Here is a 21958-nt window from a genome sequence, read left to right on the forward strand (position 1 = left end):
ACCCTCTCCCAGCCTGCACCATCTCAACTTGAATGGCTTCCTGTACTGCAGTGCTTTGGTCAGTTAACTCATCTACACTGACCCAATCAAGCTGAATATACCTCAAACCTGCTGGATAACAAAAAGGGCTGAACCTTGTGTCCTCTTGATCCCTTACCTATTTCACTCACAGTCAAGCCCTTTGACCTCTGGCTAGAATGGACAACTCTATCCTAAGGGGTGTGATGGCCCCCTGGAATTAAACCTCCATTGCTGTTGACTGTTATAGAATCTCTGTTAGATCCTTCAATAATTGATGTTCCACGTCCAGTTTCTTGTGTTACCTCTGGTAACACAACTTTGGCCACAGCAGGTAAAAACAGCTTGTTGGAGGAAACTCACATCAGGGCGATGGGAAAGAAAAAGCAGCAGAGTGGATCAAATTGGATCGTGCTTTCAAGGATCAGCCAAGAGCAGACATGGGGACGACAGCCTCTTCCTGAGCCATTTGACTGTGAGCCTCTGGTAGATATTGAGCAAGGCAGATAATAGATAACCCACCGGGCCTTCTTGTGGCGCAGTGGTGGTATCCTTACCCCTGGACCAGGAGGCCCAGGTTCAAGTCCCACCTGCTCCAGACATCTGTCATAACATCTCTGAGCAAGTTGACCAGGAAAAGTAGGTTAAATTTCAAAAAAAGGTAACCCACTGTAGTTTGAAGGTACTGCTTTGGTAGGTGGCAATATGCCTCTCTATCGGTTGGTAGTGCTAATTGCTGCTTAATCGAGATTAGGGAAAACAAAATTTGACTCTAAAATTACTGTAAGAATATCATGCCCAAAGGATCAGCTGAAAGGAGCTCAAATTCTCAAAAGAGGAATGTGTTGTGTGCTGCTGCCTCAGACTGTGAAGCTGTTCACTCTCCAGCATACTCAATTATAAATACTGCACGAGCTAGAAACACCAGAGATTAATATTTTAAATAAGTAAAATGACTATGACTTATTCACGACCACAGAATGGAGAACACTGACCCAGATCCTCTATTTGATTCCGTCTCACCTGAACAGATTGCTGACTATTTTGGGTCCGAGCCTGGGCAGCCCTGACACCACACACTAACCTGTGCCACAAGGTCAAAAGACCATCATTCTGCGCGCATTTGGATAAGTCCAAGTGGAAGATCCTTATAAGGGCGACTGAGCTTTGTCCCTGGAATTAGTAATGCAGCCCAAGTATCAATGGCTCAGGATTGACGGTCTGCCTATATTTAGGGGCGAGCAAAGAGGACTTCCTGTGATATGGGGTAGAAGAATGAAAGGAGAGACAAACGTATATATTAGAATCATAGAGTCATAGAGATACACAGCACGGAAACAGACCCTTCCGTCCAACTCATTCATGCTAACCAGATATCCTAAATAAATCCAGTCCCATTTGCCAGCGTTTGGCCCATATCCCTCTAAACCCTTTCTCTTCATATCCCCATCCAGATGCCTCTTAAATGTTATAATTGTTCCAGCCTCCACCACTTCCTTGGGCAGCTCATTCCATACACGCACCACCCCTCTGCATGAAAAGTTGCTTCTTAGGTCCCTTTTTAAATCCATCCCCTCTCACCTTAAACCTACGCCATCTAGTTTTGGACACCCCTACCCCGGAGAAAAGATCTCGTCCATTTACCGTATCCATGTCCCTCATGATTTTATAAACCTCTATAAAAGGTCACCCCTCAGCATCCAACACTCCAGGGAAAGTAGCCCCAGCCTCTCCCCAGTAGCTCAAACCCTCCAAACCTGGCAACATCCTCAATCTCAATGCCATATTCCCGCTTTCTTCCCTTGATGCCTTAAATATCTTAAATATCATATCAATCCCTTTCTTGAATATATTCAGTGACTTGGCCCTCCACAGGTTCACTACCTTCTGAGTGAAGGATGTTTCCCCATCCCAGTTCTTAATGGTCTATTTGTACCTGAGACAGTGAGCCCTGGTTCTAGACTCCACAATCAGGTAAAACATCCTCCCTCCATCTAGTCTGTCCAGCCCTGTTAGAACTTTACACATTTCAATCAGATCCCGCTCATCGTTCTAAACTCTCATGAGTACAGGCCCAGTTGATCCAATCTCTCCTCACAGGACAGTCGTGCCATCTCCAGTAGAAGCTTGGTGAATTTCTGCTGCACTACCTCTCTTAGGTAGGGAGACTAAACTGCATGTAGTACTCCGGGTCTCACCCGACCTATATAACTGCAGTAAGATATCCCTACTTCTACCCTCAAATCCTCTTGCAATGTAGGCCAACATGCTGCTTATCTTCTCAACTGCTTGCTGTAACTTACTGATGGTGTACAAGGACACTTGGATCCCATTTTACATCTACATTTGCCAACACATCACATTTGAAATTATACTCTATTAAATAATAATTACATTAATTTACATCCTGTTTGTAACTGTAAGATCACTGTTAATTAAAGTGATCCCCAAAATCTTCCAACATCATGTTTCAGGCTTAAAAACGCCAGATACATAGAACGACATCGAGTTTACAGAATGGAACATCTGGTCAATGCTTACATCTACCAAAGTCTCCTCTCATCCTCTTTATCCCAACCTCACAACCTGTTCTCTGTTCCTCTTTCTGTCTCTCTCTTTCGTTTCAACTGTCCACAGCTGTTCAGACAAGAAGCATTCCAGATTTCCACGGCCATGTGTGGAGAAAGTGCTTCCTGTTTTCCTTGCCTGGATTTTACTTCCTCACTCTAACAGTGAGAACATACAATTCCGGTTGACTCTTCAGTACAATACTCTGGTGTCTACAGGCACTGTCGGAGTGACTGCATTTACAAAGATAGCCTCACATCCTGTTAGTGAGCAGTATTAAAAAACTTTTCAACAGTTGTATCAGCCTTTTGTTGTCAAATTTAACCTTCAGACTGTGTTAAAAAAAATCTTGAAGCCAAAAGAGGGAAGTGAACAACCAGAAAAGAAGGTGCTATATAAATGCATCTTTCTTGTCTGCTTCATTGGGTGCATGTTAAAAACACAGAGTTGGAAAATGTCACTCACCTTGCAGGCAGTGAGGAGCTGCCCTTTGGCTGATGTTTTTACACACAGTAGATTTGCCAGCTTTCAGATCACATTATCGTGATGATTACTCGCTGATTACTTTCCTTGCCTTACTGCTTCAAAATTTAATGAATAAACACAGCTGAAACAGACTGCATCCCACCCTTTGAAGAAACTCAATCCCATCGGCAGCTAAGATCAAGCTGCAGAAACAGCCATGTCCCACAATATGTCATGACTGAATGAAGAGCCGCACTGAAATCTGGAATTTACTGCCTGAGAAGGGGTGGGGCAACGAGGATCACAGGAAATAGGTGGAGGGATCTGAAGTAACTCCACAGAGACTGGTATCCCATCACCCATTATTTCCACGTGGAGAGTCCTTGACACTGATCCGCCTCCTCCACAGCCAGCTGTCAGAGTGAGCAGAACTCCTGACATTCCTGATTTATTTCTGTCAGCCAAGGCTCACTGATTGGGGCTGTTAATCTGGTCCGATCAGGTGATCACTCAAAGAGCCTTGAAATAACTCCAGTCACCAAGTCACCTTTATTTAGATGTGCAAAGTACATGACATTGAGCCAGCTATCTCCAAGCCAGCCCCTGGAGTGAACAGAAACCCTGATGCCCCTATTTAGATCAGTCAGCCAGGGCTCCCTGATTGGACCCGGTTAACAGCCCCAATCAGGGAACTCATTCTGAGGTCCATCTGGCTGACCTTGTTACAATCACTACAGAATCCTTTCAGACCATTGAGCCTGCTCTGCCATTCAATAAGTTCACGGCTGATCTAATTTTAACCCCAACCCTAGATTCCTGCATAACCCTGATAATCTTTCACCCATCCTCCCACTACTCTATAGCCAGGAATTCACCTACCTCTGCTGTAAAAAAAATTAAAGGGTCCGCATTCACTGCCTTTTGAGGAAAGGAATTCTGAACGCTTTGAACCTTGATATGGGTTTTAAATGGGCAACCCCTTTTAAGTCACCTCTGGCTCTCCTAAACTCCAGAGGATGCAGTCCTAGTTTTCCTCACTTTTAAACTGTGCACCTTATTTCTAGATTCCCTCATGACAAAACATTCCCTTAGAATCTACACTGTCAAGCCTCCTTCAATTGTATCACTTTTCATTTCATCTAAACACAAGAATATGTACAAACACACAACTTTTCCTCACAAGCCAACTCCTTCATCTCAGAAATTGACCTTGAGAACCCTCTCCAAACTGCTTTCAATGCAAGCGTATCCTCACTTAAATACAGAAAGCAAAACTTTACACTGTTACCCCGATATGTTCTCACTAATATCCTTACAGCTCGGATCATACAATCCCTATCATGTGGAAGCAATCCATTCGGCCCATCAAGTTCACACCAACACTCTGAAAAGCATCTCACCCAGAATCACCCCCTTGCATTTTCCTTGGCCAATCCACCTAACATGCACATCTTTGAACTGTGGAAGGGCACCAGTAGACCTGGAGGAAACCCACGCATACATGGGGATGGAATTGAACCTGGCTCCCTGGCGCTGTGAGGCAGCAGTGCTAACCACTGTGCTACCTTTCTGCCCTAAGTTGTTATGAGGCTTTCATACTTTTATGCTCCAAACCCCGTGTAATAAAGGCCAACATTCCATTTGCATTCCTGCTTATTTGCTGCAGCTACATACTAACATTTTACAATTCACATGCAAGTGCATACTCCATAACGTAGTGTTCTGCAGATTTTTCCCTCAGACAATTTTATACTTTTCCCCATCTGCCAATGTTTTTGCACACCCACTCACCTTTCTATATTACAGATTCTAAATCTCTCCTCCCTACGTTCTTGCTTACCCCTCAGGGTAACATCAGGACATTTGCTACAACAGTCAGTCCCTACATTCAGATGGATTATAGCTGCTAAATGTTAGTGCTAGAGATGTTAGGCCCAGGCTGAAAAAAGGCTCAACATAGATTTATTTTTGGTCTTAACCAGGTAGCTATTCAGAAACAAACCAACAATGCTGCAGATTTTGTTCTAACTGCAAAACTGAAGTTTATGGCATAGAAGAAACCAAGATTAAATAGAATAAACAAAACTATGAACAATTAACCAAACTATTAACTGTTAACTATTAGAAGCAACATAATTTTAAAGATTTAGAAACTCATGGTGAAACACAATCCCATTAATCCCAAAAAGTACTCCTTTTACATTACTCACACCAAGGATAATTCCCTCAGCAGGTCTGGCAGCATCTGTGGAGGAGAAAACAGAGTTAACATTTCGGGTCTGGTGACCCTTCCTCAGAACTGATGGTGGCTGGGAAAACGTCAGTTTATATGCAGAAAATAGGGAGGTGGGTGGGGTAGGGAGTAAACAATAAGATATCTGAGGAAGGGTCACCGGACCCGAAACGTTAACTCTGTTTTCTCCTCCACAGATGCTGCCAGACCTGCTGAGCTTTTCCAGCAACTTTGTTTTTGTTCCTGATTTACAGCATCCGCAGTTCTTTTGGCTTTTATTAAGGATAATTCCCTTCTATTTATCACCAATAGGCTTATTTCCAATGTTCTGATCTTATAATCTGGTAGCCTCTTCCTGGAGCCTTCATATTGCTGAGCTTAGACTTTCTCAGTTACAAATGACCCCTTCACGGTTTTAATCAAACACTCCTGGTCTGGAACTTTCAAACTAAAAACGTCCTTACACTTAGGTAATCTCTTTAACAGTCCTAAACTACTTCCCTTTCTCAGAAAGGACTGGTTTACACATTTAGCTTTCATCAAACCTTTGCAAAACTGCCAAACTGAAAGCCAAAGAGTTTTTTTTCAAGCATTAGGTGTTTCCCAAAAGCTCAAAACAAACAGTTTCTATCTAAAAGCATGAATGGACTACACTATCTACCTATTTCACTCAAAACCTCTGCCAATGACAACAAAACCCCCATTACTCACCAGGAAATCGCTCTCTAACACTGCGTTTTAAAATAAATCACCATTGCTACAGAAATACTACAAGTAAATCATTAAATTCCTTCAGATACACAGAAACACCCCATTTGCCACTAGTTCAAAATTGAAAAGCTAAAACAAAAGATGTTAAAACATATTTAATTCGCACATCATGTGACTGTGACTACTTTCATTAAAAAATACAGCATTTCTTAAACGATGATCAGTTTGAACAATGTTTCCCCATAGGATATGCTTTATTACTAATTTGTGGAATGTGGATGTCACTGGCCAGGCCAACATTTGTTGTCCATTCCTAACCTCCCGGAGAGCAGGAAAGAGTCAACTACATTGCTGTATATCTGGAGTCACATGTAAGCCTGGCCAGATAAGGATGGAAGATTTTCTTCCCTGCAGGACACTAGTGAACCAGATAGGTATTTGTGACAATAGACAATAGTCACATGGTTGCCATTAGATTTGCCATACTTTTCAATTCTGGATTTTTAAAAACTGAATTCAAATTTTACCATCAGCCACGGTAGGATTCAAACCAGTGTCCTCTAGTGACACCACAACAACACCACAGCTTTCCTTTGGGAGTTTCTTTTGTTCGTGAGTCACTAAAAAGTTAGCTTGCAACAAGCAATTATTAGGCATATTTTATGCTGTGCTTCATCGTAAGGGGATTTGAGTACAAGAGTAAAGATGTCCCGCTGAAATTGTGTAGAACCTTGGTAAGACTGTTTCAGTTAGCCAGGGCATAAGTTCTGGAATTTTCTGAGTCTCATCACCTCCCTCTCCTCCTTTAAGATGTTCCTTCACTCTATTTCTTTGAATAAGTTTTTACCAGCTGTCTGAAGAAAGTGTCTTTCGTGGCTTAACGTCAGATTTTGATTGTCGATGGTTCTGTGAAGAGTCGTGGGATGATTGGTGATGTTAAAGATGGAATATAAAGGTAACTTGCTGTTGACAACATCTGAACAGCTGGCAAATTTATCCCTGTGATGTAAAAATATCTGGAGTTTCCAATAATGGCCTTTTGTTTAAATTTCCCCTTTAATGAAAACCATACAAATTGACATGGAGAAAAATCCTTAGTCTAAAAATAGACCTATATATTTTCCCAGTCCAGTTATTTATTTCTATTAATTATATCTACAGATGAGGAGCACATAGACAAACAAACATGCTATATCTTACTGCTATCTTTATTCTTAGACTCATGGGGACGCACGGTGGGAACTGCTGAGCAAAAATACTTGGTTTTGTGCATTCGGTTACATGAGAACATTGGACATTTGTGGTTTGAGCTCATGACGATGTTGTTAAACCCAAAAGAACTCTGCCCAAGGCTTTGAGTAACCAGCACTGTATAACCATCACTCAACTGCTTCACAAAATGGCTGCATTCCAGCATAGTTCTTAAGGATTCTGAACAGCGACCAGGCAATGAGCTCGGCAACATCTGCCTACATCACATTACGACAAAGAAAAATAATTGTTGATTAAAATCAATCAGCTGCTAATCAGCCCTGAATTACTGAGAGCTCTGCTAATCTAGTTTAAAAAAAACACAGACAAGGATCCCTGTTAGCTTTGCTTACTACTGACAAATTGGACAGAACGTGCAAGTGTTGTAACATAAGGAAGTGAGATGTTTACTTCCCCCACAAGCAGAGATTACTGACTGAATCCTTTACCCATCAACAATGTCAGTGTAGCTTATTCGGTGTCCCCCACAACTTCACCTGCTTCCAATCCCCAGAGATTCTTTTGCTGCGATGCAGACCCTACGCACATTAAAAGAGGAGGAATCACCTTGGATAACAAGGTGTAGAGCTGGATGAATACAGCAGGCCAAGCAGCTTCAGAGGAGCAGGAAAGCTGACGTTTCGGGTTTTCTGAAGGGTCCAGACCTGAAACGTCAGCTTTCCTGCTCCTCTGATGCTGCTTGGCCTGCTGTGTTCATCCTACTCTACACCATGTTATCTCAGATTCTCCAGCATCGGCAGTTCCTACTATCTCAGGAAGCACCTTGGGCCTGTTTCACGACTTATTTAGCTCCTGGCCGATCTACAAACCTGGATCCCACATACCCACCCTCAACAACAACGTTGGTCAGCAAAATCAATACCTCAGAGTTTTTAAAAGTAATCATTGTTGTGATATCATTTGCAGAACAGATTTCCAAATGCTTCCACTCATTGTGAGGTGACGTGTTTCCTAATTTCACTCCCAAAATGGTGTAGTTTTGACCACAGACAAACATAGAAAGTGCTGGAGAAACTTTCATTAGGCTGCTAAATAAGTCAAGAGCCCATGATGCGAGAGACAAGGTACTGGCACGGAAATAGGATTGGCTGACTGAGAGAAGGCAGAGAGTGGGGATAAAGGGGTCTTTTTCAGGATGGCAGACAGTGACTACTGGAGTTCCACAAAAGCCTGTATTAAGACCACAACTGTTCAGGTCATAATTAAATGATCTGGACGAAGGAACTGAGGGCATTGTTGCTGTATTTGCAGAAGACACAAAGACAGGTGGAGGGACAGGTAGTGTTGAGGAAGCGGGGTGGCTGCAAAAGCACTTGGACAGGCTAAGCAGGCAAAGAAGTGGCATTTAGAATACAATGTGGGCCAGTGGGAGGTTAAGCATCTTGGAAGGAAGAACAGAGGCATAGACTATTTTCTAAAAAGGGAAAGGCTTCGAAAATCTAAAGCTGAAAGGGATTTAGGATTTCAAGTTTGGGATTCTTTTAAGGTTAACATGCAAGTTCAGTTGGCAGGTAGGAAGGCAAATGCAATGTTAGCATTTATTTCAAGAGGTCTAGAATACAAGAGCAGGGATGTGCTGCTAAGGCTGTATAAGGTTCTGGTTAGACTGCATTTGGAGCTGTTTTGAGCCTTGTATCTAAGGAAGGATGTGCAGGTGTTGGAGGGGGTCCAGAGGAGGTTTACAAGAATGATCCCAGGAATGAAGGGTTTGCCATAATGGGAGTAGTTGAGGACTCTGTGTCTGTACTCGATGGAGTCATCAAAACTTAAACAATACTGATAGGCCTGGACAGAATGGATGTGGAGAAGATGTTTCCAAAAGGAGGAGAGACTAGGACTCGAGGGCACAGCCTCAGAGTGAAGGGATGACCCTTTATAACTGAGAATGAGGTGAACATTCTTCAGTCAGAGGGTGACGAATCTGTGGAACTCATTGCTGCAGAGGGCTGTTGAGGCCAAGTCATTCAGCGTATTTAAGACAGAGATAAATAGGTTCCTGATTAGTAAGGGAGTCAAAGGTTACAGGGAGAAGGCAGGAGAATGGGGTTGAGAACGATATCAGCCATGATGGAATGGTGGAGCAGACTCAATGGGCTGAATGGCCTAAATCTGCTCCTTTTTCTATGGAGTGAGATTTCCTCACAAACCTGTTGATGATGAACTTGCTAATGTAAGCAAATTTTTTTTTTAAAAGACAGGAAAGTTTTCGTTCTCCTTTAAAGAGATGTAAACAGCAGGATTGTTTGTTATCCTGATTCTCATAGCCAGAGTGTTTTAGTTTGATGAGATAATCCTTTGTAGGGCAGCAGCTCTCTGAAGCTGCTAACTCTTTGATGGAGTCCTGCTGTTTCTTTTCTCTTTATTCATTCACAGGATGAGGGCATTGCTGACCAGGCAGCATTTATTGCCCATCCCTAATTGCCCAGAGGGCAGTTCAGAGTCAACCACATTGCTGTGGGTCTGGAGTCACATGTAGGCCAGACCCGGTAAGGATGGCAGTTTCCTTCCCTCAAGGGCATTAAAGAACCAGATGGGTTTTTCCAACAGTCGTGAATGGATTCACGGTCATCATCAGATTCTTAACTCCAGATACTTATTGAATTCAAATTCCACCATCTGCCGTGGCAGGATTTGAACCCAGGTCTCCAGAACATTACGTGGGTCTCTGGATTAACAGTCCAGCGGTGATACCACTAGGCCACTGTCTCCCCATATGATGATAATTACATAATGTTCTCCTCATTAATGACACTCAAACACAGAAATAGCCCTGACCCTGGCCTCCTGCCATTTCTGTGCTGCTTTTGTTGGCTTGCCTTCCTGCTCAAAGTGTGCTCCAAGGTCTACAACTCCCACAGCTGAAGAAGGGGAATCCTGCATCTTGACTTCATGTTCAACATTTGTGTGAGAGACAAACCATCTGATTTTTCAATAAAAAGGTCAACTGGGATATTTTGGAATATAAAGCATGCATTTTAGATTCAATACTCCCACTCCCCAGCTTTGTACCTGATGCCAATTGAGTCATGGGGTCCATCAAGTTCAATTATAAGTCCTGTAGGAATTTCCATTGGGAGCTTTGGTCCTTAACTGTGGGGACCTTCCTCCAAGGCTGACTACGGATAGCTGACATTGTCACATGACACAGCTAAGTAATCAGTTTTGCACAAGTGACTGAATTCCCACCAACTGCTCAGAAACCACATGGATCAGGACTCCCTGCCTAAAGCAACACAAGTCTTTGATTTGCAGCCTCATGCAGCAGGGAGTCGGGAATGGGAATTTGTTCAGTTCAGCCCCTTGATCATCCTCATTATTTCTTTGATGGCCCCTCTCAGACCGGTGATCTCAACCAGGACCGATGTAGGAGGATAGATGGCAGAAAGATTATTGGCGATCCCTGCCTTAGACATCAAATGGCCATTTCTGGTGACTCACCAACACCTTCAAGGAAAACCATGGCCAAGCAACAGGCTTGCCAATGATGGCCACGTCTTGAGACTGAATGTATTTTAAGAAAATAAAGCCACTAGGGCGCCAACACTTCCCATTTGAGAATTAAATTATAAGGTTAAGGAACAAGTGGGAAAACAAAGTATTGTCACATAAACTATACATGGTCAGGTCTTTTCATAAAGATTTGTAAATTAACTTTTATGTGCAGGATTGGGTTTCTGGGAGTTGCTGTTCAATTTGGTGACACCTGTTCCATTGGAAGCAAGCATGAAGGTTCATGGTAAATAGCAAAGATCAAAATGACCCTCAACTGTGCCTGCAACTTCTCAGAGACATACAGCACGGAAACAGACCCTTCAGTCAACCAGCCCGTGCCAACCATAATCCCAAATTAAACTAGTCCCACCTGCCTGAGCTTGGCTCATATCCCTCCAAACCTTTCTTATTCATGTACTTATCTAAAATGTCTTTTAAACGTTGTAACTGTACCTGCATTCACCACTTTCTCTGGAAGTTCATTCTACACATGAATCACTCTCTGTGTAAAAAAGTTACCCCTCATGTCATTTTTAAATCTCTCTCCTCTCATCTCAAAAATATGCCCTCTATTCTTGAAATCCCCAATCCTAGGGGGAGAAAAACTTGCCATTCACCATATCTGTACTCTTCATGATTTTATTAACCTTGATAAAGTCACCCTTCAAACTCCTACATTCCAATGAAAAAAGTCCCAGCCCATCCAGCCTTTCTTTATAACTCAAATCCTCCATTCCCGGCAACATCTGGTAAATATTTACTCAACCCTCTCCAGCTTAATAACCAGAACATTGGTGCTTCAATGGATGAGGTAAATATTGATATATACTGATTACAGAATACAGATTGGCTTTCTGCATTATTCAAAAGGATGCAATAAGTCCACGATTTCTAACTGGAAAAGCCTACATTTATTAGTTGAGCGAACACTCTGTGAATATTAAAACCTCAAAAAAAGAAATGCAGAATACATTACTGCTATCCATATCTCATCCCTCATCAAATTCCTCTTATCCATCACTCCTGTCCTCGTGGATCTACATTTCCTCTCAGGGCCTGAAACCTTCAATTTGAAATAGTCGTCATCATAAAAAAGATATAAATCCCTTCAAAGTCTCACCTATCCCTAGCTCTCTAACCTTTTCCAGCCCCACAACCCTCCAAAAACTCTACATTCCTCCCACTCAGTCTCACACATCCTTTAACTTTCTGGTGACAATGTTTTCAACTGTTTAGGTCCTAAACTCTGCAACATTCTCTTGGATCTTCTCTGCCCATCCAACTCTCTCTTCTCCTTTCAGGCACTCTTTAGAACCCATCTCTTCAATTAAGCATCTCGTCATCTCTCCTAACAATCACTTTCACACATCTGTGTCATTTTTTACCTCGGATGCGATTCAGAACATTTCTTTAATTAATGCCATTACATCAGTACAAGTTGCTGTCCCAGTAAGTGTTACTTCAAAATAAACAAAGAAATAAGGTCATAAAAAGACATAGATTAATTTGAGAAAAAGCAAATTTAGGACCAATATTAGCATACTCTGCAAACACTGAGTACAATTAGTACATGCAACTAGGATGGTAGAAGAGGAGAAGATTCAAAGTGACTTAAGAACAGTTGGATGCAACTGGTTGTGACCATGTTTTCTACACAGATGAGCTAAGTTGCAGTGAATAGATTTCTTCATCTGTATTTATCTTGTGACCTTCAAAAGTATTACTGAGGAAATCAGCAGGGGTTTACATGACCTCTGAGCTGGAAAAAAATCAACTAATTTGCTGGTTCTACAAAAGCTCCCTCCCAACTGCACATCAATCCAAATTCCATTATTCCAATATGACATAGACTCGGAGCACTGTCTCAAAATGGGAGAGTGACCTTGTTTCTCACTGGCAGTTCAAACTACAAAAAAAGAGAGCAACAGTCTGTTGGCCAGAAAAATATAGAACCAGTGTCCTACCTTTGTAATGATCCAGTTATCTCGGGGCTGCTCTGCCTGTAAAAGAGAAGGAAGATATAAATATTAAGAAAAATATACCATGGACAGTTTTCAGTTCTCTCTCGCGATGCCGCAAACTCTTGCCTAGTGCGGAGTCATCCACTTTTGTGGGAGGAACACAGGCACAGGGTATTTCTTAAATGGTGAGAGATTGGGACATTTTGATGTCCAAAGGGATTTGTTTGTCTTTATCCATAGGTTATGGAATGGTAAAAAGCAGATGCCACAAGTATTTAGGAAGATGAGCAATATGTTGGACTATAACCCAAGAGAATTTGAGTACAGGAGTAAAGTTGTCTTGCTTCAATTGTGAAGAACCTTGGAGGGGATTCACCTGGAGAATGGGGTGCAGTTTTGCTTACTCAAGGAAAGATGTGCTTGCCATAGAGGGAACATTATGGAATTCCACTAAACTAATTCCTGGGATGGTGGGGCTGTCCTATTTGGAGTTGGAGGCTTCTGTCCTGTAGAATTTATAAGAATGAGAGGTGATCTTATTGAAACCCACAAAACTTCTTACAGGGTTAAACAGACAGATGCAGGAAGGATCACGAGCTGTTGAGTCAGATCACATTCTCATCCCTGTGTCCAAATGCAAACCAGTCCTCTTCAGCCAGGAGAGGACTAACTGAGAAAAGAAATCATGCTCATCTTTCTAATCCAGAATTACTGTAGCCTTTTCAAGGGATACCATAACTTCAACCAACTTGGGCTGCACATTGCAAGGTAAAGGTGCAGGCCCGGAAGCAGATTCTATGTCTTGGCATCACACAGAACAGAGCCTTTAAAATCATCTGCAATGCTTGTCCATCCATTCAGGGTCAATGAAAGTTAATGTACAGCAATGTGTATCTCAGTGATGAGGTGACCTATAGTGCAGCACCATACACAGCCTTAGCTCATAGCACCTGCGCGCTGTAATTATCATCTGTTCTTGCTCTGACCTTTCAACATGGGTCAGCGTGTTGAGACATGTATTTCACAACTCTTCTCCACTTTGTTACAAATAGTTCAATAAAATCTTGCTAAGCTCGCAACAGAATCCAATCTTCTGACTTTGATCGGTTACAACAAGCGCATTTTAGGTAAAATGTTTAAACCGCTTGAAATTGTTGGCACGTTCACATGAGGAATTAGCTGCAACGGCAACAGCCATTGCCTGTTAATTCACCCAAATGGTTATTCTAGCCATGCCTAGAGAGTGAAGGCATTACTGTACTAGGCAAGTTTGGTGGGAAATAACATTCTGATTTTTGTACTCAGGGCTTCAGGGTTTATTAATTGCTTTGTTAGCCTGTTGTGTCACCTTCAAAGATTCGTGAAAACAACCCTAGATCTCTCGTCCCACACCTTTTTTTTTTTACAATTGTGCTATATAGCTTGTATCCTTCCCTAATTCTTCCACCAAAATATATTATTTCACACACTATTCACTTTGAATTTCATCTGCCCATCCCACCAACCTGTGTCCCTTTTCAGGCTGTTTCGCAGATGTTTTGGGTAAACTTCAAATTTCAAAACTGCACCCCCAAAAATCAGTCATTAATGTACTTTGAAAACAGTCATGGAGTAAATATGCAGTAGCGTTTCTAAAGGTTCAGCATTAGGATCATTGGGTACATATTAGAAATGAAGCATTTTCCCTGCCAGCTCTCAATGTTTGGAGAGCTTTTGTTGTGTAGTAAAAGTATCCCTACCTCTGGGCCAGAAGGCCTGGGTTCAAGTCCTGCTTCGTAGGTATATAATAAGATGTCTGAACAGGCTGATTAAAAATGTCTATAAGTGAAGGAAGCATGCAAATCAGGTCCCAGTTGAACTTCTCATCCGCAGAGTGTTATCTCCGTTAAAGCACTGCACAAGTTACCCACTTTAATGTACTGCAGTCAGACTTGAACTTGCAACCTCTGAGTCAAATGTGCCATCAAGCCGATCAAAGCAGAGAGCGATAACAGCCAAGTTTGAAGTTATCAATTTCCCTACATGGTGACTATTTCCAATTGGGAAGAGAAGGCAGGCTGTCGAGAGATGATAATAATGTGATTTCCCACTAGCAAAAATCAGCAGGCAAGATAGCTCGGAACTAAGAGATAGAGAGAGACTTGGGGTCATGGTACTTATCTGGTTACTCAGCTCACAGGGTGGTGAAGAAAATTAAGGAGCAGAGAGAAGCAATTTTTTGGTTGGCACACAGACTGATTTGAACAGTTTCCTTTCACTGGAGGCAGGCAACATTTGACATTTATTGAGCCGTACTTCCTCTTGAGTTTTCACGGCAAAGATAGATCTATTTTTATTCACTAAGGGTATCAAGAGACACAGAACTATAAATTGGTTTGTCTCATTAGCCCAGGTATAAGTTGTACCTAATGTAATGGTAGAGCAAGCCCAAGGTAGCCAAATGGTTTAACTCCTTTCTTGCTGTTACCAACAGTTTGTTTGGATTTTTCCCCCAGTCTCTGACCCATCTCCATTAGAGACAGGGTGATGGGGGTTATCCACTGTGCACATTGTACCGTTGAAGCAGGAGGGGGTTAGAGTTGGTGTTACCTACAGACATTAGAGTCACAGTCTGACTGAAGTCTTCTCCAAGACCAAGTTTAGAGCTGGACTGTTCGCTTTAAAGCCCTCTTTCTTTACATGGGAATCCATGAACTTTGATATTACCTGGACCTTTCCCACAAAAGCTCCGTGATTGTATCTCCAGGGTATAAGTCAATCTATACACACACACAAAACCTCAAAGCCAATGTAGTATTTATGTTCATATTAAATCAGTTTGAATCATGTAACTGTGCTTTCATTCCTTTCTTATTAATGGATATAAAATGGTTGTGGTGAAGTCCTGCGTGCTGGGTTTGTCTCACAGTAATGGAATGGCTATCAAAGAAGAAACTGGTACCCTCACCAAACAAGTGCATGATGGTCATGGGGACAGGAAGGCAAGATGGGAAGACATTGGCTAAGGTACAGATTCTTTTGCTGAAAGTCAACTGTGCTGGAGGTGCAGCCTAATATTTCTGTCACCATAAAAATAACAGAGTTAGACCACTCCAATCAGCGGTCTGTGTTTCTTCAAGCATAGCCTTGGGGGGTGGGAATGGTCAGGGGTGGAGGGCAGAGGGAATACATGATTGTGAGTTCCAACAAGGTGGTGTTGTAACTGAAAAGCAATTTAGAAAGGAGCAAAAACTTGGTAATACTTTACACAGCACACAATCATAACAAGGAAAAGGTATAAATTCAGACATTAAGAAAACTTTGGGCTCCAGTAGTTTGGTCACCTGCTCTGAAGATTAGTTGATGGATTGACCACCTGAGATTGTATCTGGCTCACAGCATTTCTAAGACATCAGTCGCTTTGTGAGTATCTATTATTGTGATAGGGTTAGTACGTGCTATAGCTTTGTAGCATAATAAAGATGCCCCACCTTTTGTGAACAGTGCGCAACTTATTATGTGTCACTGATTTCTGGGCCATAGCCACTGGAGTTTTATAAGAGAGAGGCAGAGAATTGAAGGATCGGGAGGAAAATATAACTGCAGTCTTCTCTTGTTGCCCTTTGTGAACAGTGACTGGTAAGTGGGAGAGTAACTAGTGACACGGGTGGAAGGAGGAAGTTCATTGTTAAAACAATGCAATAGGACATATTATCTGTGTTTTCCTCTCTATCCCAATTCTGGTCTGGATCACAGGGCAGGTGTTCTACTCCAAATGCCTATACTTTTACCAAGATTCTTTCAGTCAGCCTGCTCAGTGTTGCCTTTCGATAAAAGTACCTGAAGACACAGTGGTGCAGAAACATTTGCATTTAAGACCCAGTACAAAGTGTGAAACAGATGGCCCTGATGCATGAACATTCATCAATGGAACACAGCTTGCAGGATGGCCAACAAAACCTGGCCAATTTTATGATATCTGTAACAATGATCTCAGTGGCTAATGAGCCCTGAACAAGTAAATAAATTGTGTTAGGTTCACTGCCTGTGGAGTGTGCAACTTGAAAGCTTCAGTTAATGTCTCCAAGTGTATGTGTGTACATGTGTATATGGGCTGTGTGTTTCTAATGCAGGAACTTGGGCCCTGCTATTAAATTTAGCTCCTGGAATCCAATAGTGTATACACCATTGCACCCAGGACTTTTAGCACTTGTCAGAAACCCTGGTTACAAGTAAAAGCTACTACAGTGGACAGCATGCTGTGGCTTTCTGTTCTATAAGTGATGCATTAGTACTTGGGTTTGCAAATGTTAATGTTGTTCCAATTACTGGGTTATAAAACTGGTATTTCACAGAACTGGTACTTTCTCTGTCAGACAGTGTGACTTAGTATCATAGAAACCGAGAAGATTTGTAGCTCGAGTTGTGGATGAGGTTGCAGACTTGCTCGCTGAGCCGGTGTGTTTGATTGCAGACATTTTGTCACCCTGCGAGGTAACATCCTCAGTGCGCCTCCGGTGAAGCGTTGGTGTTCCGTCCCACTTGTTATTTATATGCCTCAGTTTGTCAGGGTGAGTCCTCAACCAGTAAGAACAAGACTAAGAATCAGCATACCCACAACCCCAACATCACTCGTAACGAATTGGAAGGAGCTGAAAGATGATAACTCATTGATAACTCATCACTTATAGAACAGAAAGCCACAGCATGCTGTCCACTGTAGTAGCTTTTACTTGTAACCAGGGTTTCTGACAAGTGCTAAAAGTCCTGGGTGCAATGGTGTGTACACTATTGGATTCCAGGAGCTAAATTTAATAGCAGGGCCCAAGTTCCTGCATTGGATTGGTGCCCGAACTGTGCTTCTCCCTCACTTTTCCTTCCCCAACCTCAATGTTTACTTCTTGTCTCTGTCTGTCTATTTGTATTTGCATGAAATTTTAAGAAAGGGGTAGAGTTTAAGTTATAGAGTCATAGAATAGCATTTCAATTAGTCTGTTTTTTAAACTAATTCACAAAAACACCTGGATTAACTATTTATTGTAATTTCTTCTTGATGGAAGACATAGAATGCATATGTTTTTAGCCTGAACTTCACCATCAGGTTAAAGTTGTCCAACTTGGCAGTTTAATCACATCTTCACATTACTGCCATCTCTGGGAATGGATAGGCTTGATTTACAGTACATTTCCCCATGATTTAGTTGTTGCTGAACCAATCAAAAACAGATATGGTTACTGGTCTGATGTTAACAGTGCTTTGAGAATGTCTGAACCTTTGAACTTCCCTCTTTCCTTTGCAAAGGCCTGCCATACAAATACTTTTCCTCCAACTGGTATCTCCGTTGTGTTGGAATCCAGATGAGTGGCAAAATCAACCATTTCAATCTCAGAGCTGTGAAAACCCTTATGTTCTCCAATCTTCTCCTCCTGCAAATGTTTGCCGGCAAAATGTAATTGATTTGTCTGGTCTTTGTACCCTACTCAACCTCCATAACATTCTGTACTTTGGGTACTGGCCAACACTCATCTCACAATTATCACTGAATAGATTATGTGGTCATTGGCCTGGAACTTTCTGTGATCTGAAACTATAAGCCAGTGTTCACCATTTTGATTCAATCAGCATCTACAGGAATTCAAACATGGGAGAACAGGCAGAAAACAACAAGTTGCTATCAGTGAGCATCTGTTCCTTCAGAGGGTGCACCATTGAGGTTCCTACAAGCTGTATCTTTCTTATAGTCAAGAACTGAGAGAATATCCACACAAAACACTTAATCTCCTTATAAAAGTCTGGAATAAGTTACAGCTTGTTAAATGTGGTATAACTGGGTTTTTAAATTAATTGATTGATTGATTGATTGATTTATTGTCACCCTGTACTGAAATACAATGGAAAGCTTTGCTTACGAGCGATACAGGCAGATCACAGCAAGCAAAGGGTGTACAGATCAAAAAGACTTAGAGGCGTACAGGTTACATTATTTGAGGCTAGAGCCCCTTCAACAGTCTTATAACGGCCTGAAAGAAGCTGTTCCTGAACCTGCCTGTGCGTGTATTCAGGCTTCTGTATCTTCCACCTGAGAGAAGAGGTTGTAGGAGGTCATTACTAGGGTGAGATGGGTCTTTGATGATGTTGGCCACCTTTCTGCGGCAGCAAGCCGTGTAAATGAAGTCCATCGATGGAAGGTCGGCTTCCATGATGGTCTGGGCTGTGCACGCCACCTTCTGTAGTTTCTTACAGTCCTGGGCAGAGCAGTTGCCATACCAGGCCGTTATGCACCCGGACAGTACGCTTTCAATGGTGCATCCGTAGAAGTTGGTGAGGGACCTTATGGGCATGCCAAATTTCCTGAGCCGCCTGAGGAAGAAGACGCACTGTTGTGCCTTCTTGACTGTGGCATGCTAACTATTGCATGGACACGCCAGCTCACTCACCTGACACGCACAAAGAAGATTGCTGCAAATATTGTCTAAGTGCAAGAAACAACAGGGCCTGTTTGGTAAGTGTGGTAAAGGAAAACCACTCCTTGGTCTAAATAGGAGAGTCTCTTCTGGTTAACGCAATGTAGTTTGCTGTTTGTTAACAACTGGTTACATGTAGGTGATAGATATTGCTATACACTTTGGGGAAGGTCAGATATTAAATCTCACTCCTTAGCTAAACTGCTCTGTCCACAAGTCCACATAGAGGGAGATGCTGTCACACTCAGACTCCTCTACTACAGTAAATTTTATAAAACACACTGACCTCAAGAAGCTAATTTCAATTATGTGGAATCTCAAATGCTGCCACATTGTTTAAAAAGTCCACAAATACACGATTTGTTCAAACAAGCCTCTTCGTTTTTCATTTTAGCTTCTATCTTAATAGAATCCCATTTATTTTATCATCTGACAATTAAAAAAAGTGAAAAGTTGCAGGTTCTTTTAACTTTCTGGCTTGCCATGGGTTAATACTTCTGTTTGATTAGCTGCGTGCCTCCTGGATGACCTCACTGTTGCTGTATTCAAAGACATCTCAGGTTGGTGCCACATTTACGCTACTGTTAGGAAATGGAAACTGCCAGCCAAAGAAATCACTCAATCTTTGCGGCCAGCTTTGAGGTCAGTTGCATGTGCCCTTGTGTGACAGCAACATCCATGCCAAGTCTAGTGGGAGCAAGCTTTTGGCAAAATAGCTGCTGCACCTACATACAACTGCGGCTATATTTCAAAAGCATTTTATTGGCTGTGGAATGCTTTGGGATTACTTGGGAATTGGACAGGAAAGTGAGAGGGGCCATGTCTCACTGAATGGTGATGCAGGCCAAGGAGACTTTTGGTCTACTCCATTAGGCACAGGAGCAGAAAAAAGCTATTCAGCCCATTTAGTCTGCTCCATTATTCAATGAAATCATGGCAGATCTGGTAATAACTCCACTTTCCTGCCTGTTCCCCATAACTCTCGAATCCCTTACTGATTTAAAGTCGGTCTCAGCCTTGAACATACTCAACGATCCAGCCTTGACAGCTCTCTGTGGCAAAGAATTACAGATTCACTACCCTCAGAGAAGAAATTCCTCATCTCCACCTAACTGTCCTAACCCCTCATTCAGATTGTGCCCTTTACAGCTCATCTCACCCACAAACTTTCCAAATCCACCCTGTCGAGTCCCCTAAGAAATCTCATGTCCCAATAGGATTGACTCTCATTCTAAATTCTCTGTTACAAAATGTTGCAAGAAATCCAAATTCTTTCTCATCCAGTCTTTTGAGTTTAAAATGACTTGCAAGCTTGGAGATAGTTAAAATTGAAGTTTAGAATGTTCATGTATCCGTTTGTACCTTATATATGACTAACATTCTGACTCCAGCTGCTATGCTCTGCATGATACAGGGCACTCCACACCTCAACAAAGCACCTCAGAAGTTATTCTTATTGGAAAATGATGATCAAACATTGCTGCAGATTCCCCACAAACACACACTTGGGAACCTAGGATTGCAGGTAATCAACGACTTCCACTCTCTTAGTTTCTGACAGATAAACTCTTCCAGGCCTCACAGTTCAAGTGGAATATCTACACATTGTGAAAAAGGTCTTCATTATTCTTGTGGAAAACTGGAATGGATATTTTACAGAAGAGATCAAGTTGGATGATTGAGCACAACAGTTGAACAGGGATAAATAAAAGGTAAAAGGTCGAGCCACCGCTGTCTATAGGACCATGAGGATCATAGGGCTACTGTCTCATCACACAGAGATTACTGGCGGTGAGTTTAACCCAAGGGTCACCACACCTCAGGAAAGCTGGGGGAGGGGTTTTTGAGAAAGCAGGAAATTTCAAGGTAACTGAACCTCAGCTGTTGACATCACGACCCATCGAAAACTAGCCATCCAACAAGTGAGGTAACAATAAATAATACTGCAACATAACTGGACAATGCTGCCTAATTATCTCCTTTCACATTGAATCTCAGCGAGAGGTTAATGCTGCTCTCCCAATTTCACAACCCACTCAACGTTCTACAAAGCATTTCGTTAGGCCTTTGTGTTCAGAAAGCCAATAACGAGCCATTGTTTGCTTTCCTTACCCCATCATTTTGTTAATCTATATCAATTATGACAGAGGGAGGGAGGGAGGGAGAGGCCACTGGCTGCTATGACTGATATAGTGTCATCGTTAACTCAATTATTTATCCTGAAATTTGGCAAGATCAGCAAAATATGGTCTTGGTGTGGACTACTGTGGATGTTGAAATGTGTCCAATTCCTGTATCCTTATGATGTCCCAGATACCATTGCAGTGCTTTTTACACTTGACATTCAGTATTTGATTGCAATGATCCACAAAACACAGGAACAAATTGATTGATCTGTGCCTGAACCAGTATCACACCCAATTAATGTCCTAAATCAGAAGCCCTGGGGTATTTTATGGTTGACTATTCTAATGCCTATGGGAGTTTTTGTTTAAAACTGGGATTTTATCTCGAGACACTGATAAACATAAAAATGCTTCTCGTTTCGGAGTGTGGATCACTACCTGACCCGAATCTCAACACTTGCATTTACCAAGACATGAAGCTGCAAGGGATTTCCCCAGAGGGCAAAAACAGATATCCAATAGGGTCAGAAAGTCAGCGATTAATCTTTTGGCAAGTTTTGACTCCCAAGCCCTGAAGCAGTGATATTTGAAGTTTGGAATGTTTGTATTCTTTGTTCCATCTGTATTTTATTTATGACTAACATTCTGATGACTGCACTTTCTAAGAC

General features: G+C 42.0%; 1 long non-coding RNA gene across 1 annotated transcript in view; it reads right to left on the reverse strand.

Annotated features, from left to right (window-relative positions):
• Positions 1-1175: 1175 nt before the first annotated feature.
• The window catches only part of LOC125485744, a 109502-nt gene continuing 88719 nt past the window's right edge, over positions 1176-21958 (reverse strand). The window contains exons 2-3 of the long non-coding RNA XR_007264433.1: positions 12724-12759; positions 1176-1273 (exon numbers count right to left, since the gene is read on the reverse strand). This is a non-coding gene — a long non-coding RNA (uncharacterized LOC125485744). The remainder of the gene's footprint in view (positions 1274-12723; positions 12760-21958) is intronic.

Source organism: Rhincodon typus, chromosome 22 (genome assembly GCF_021869965.1).
Source record: "Rhincodon typus isolate 14 chromosome 22, sRhiTyp1.1, whole genome shotgun sequence".
Classification (NCBI taxonomy): Eukaryota; Metazoa; Chordata; class Chondrichthyes; order Orectolobiformes; family Rhincodontidae; genus Rhincodon; species Rhincodon typus.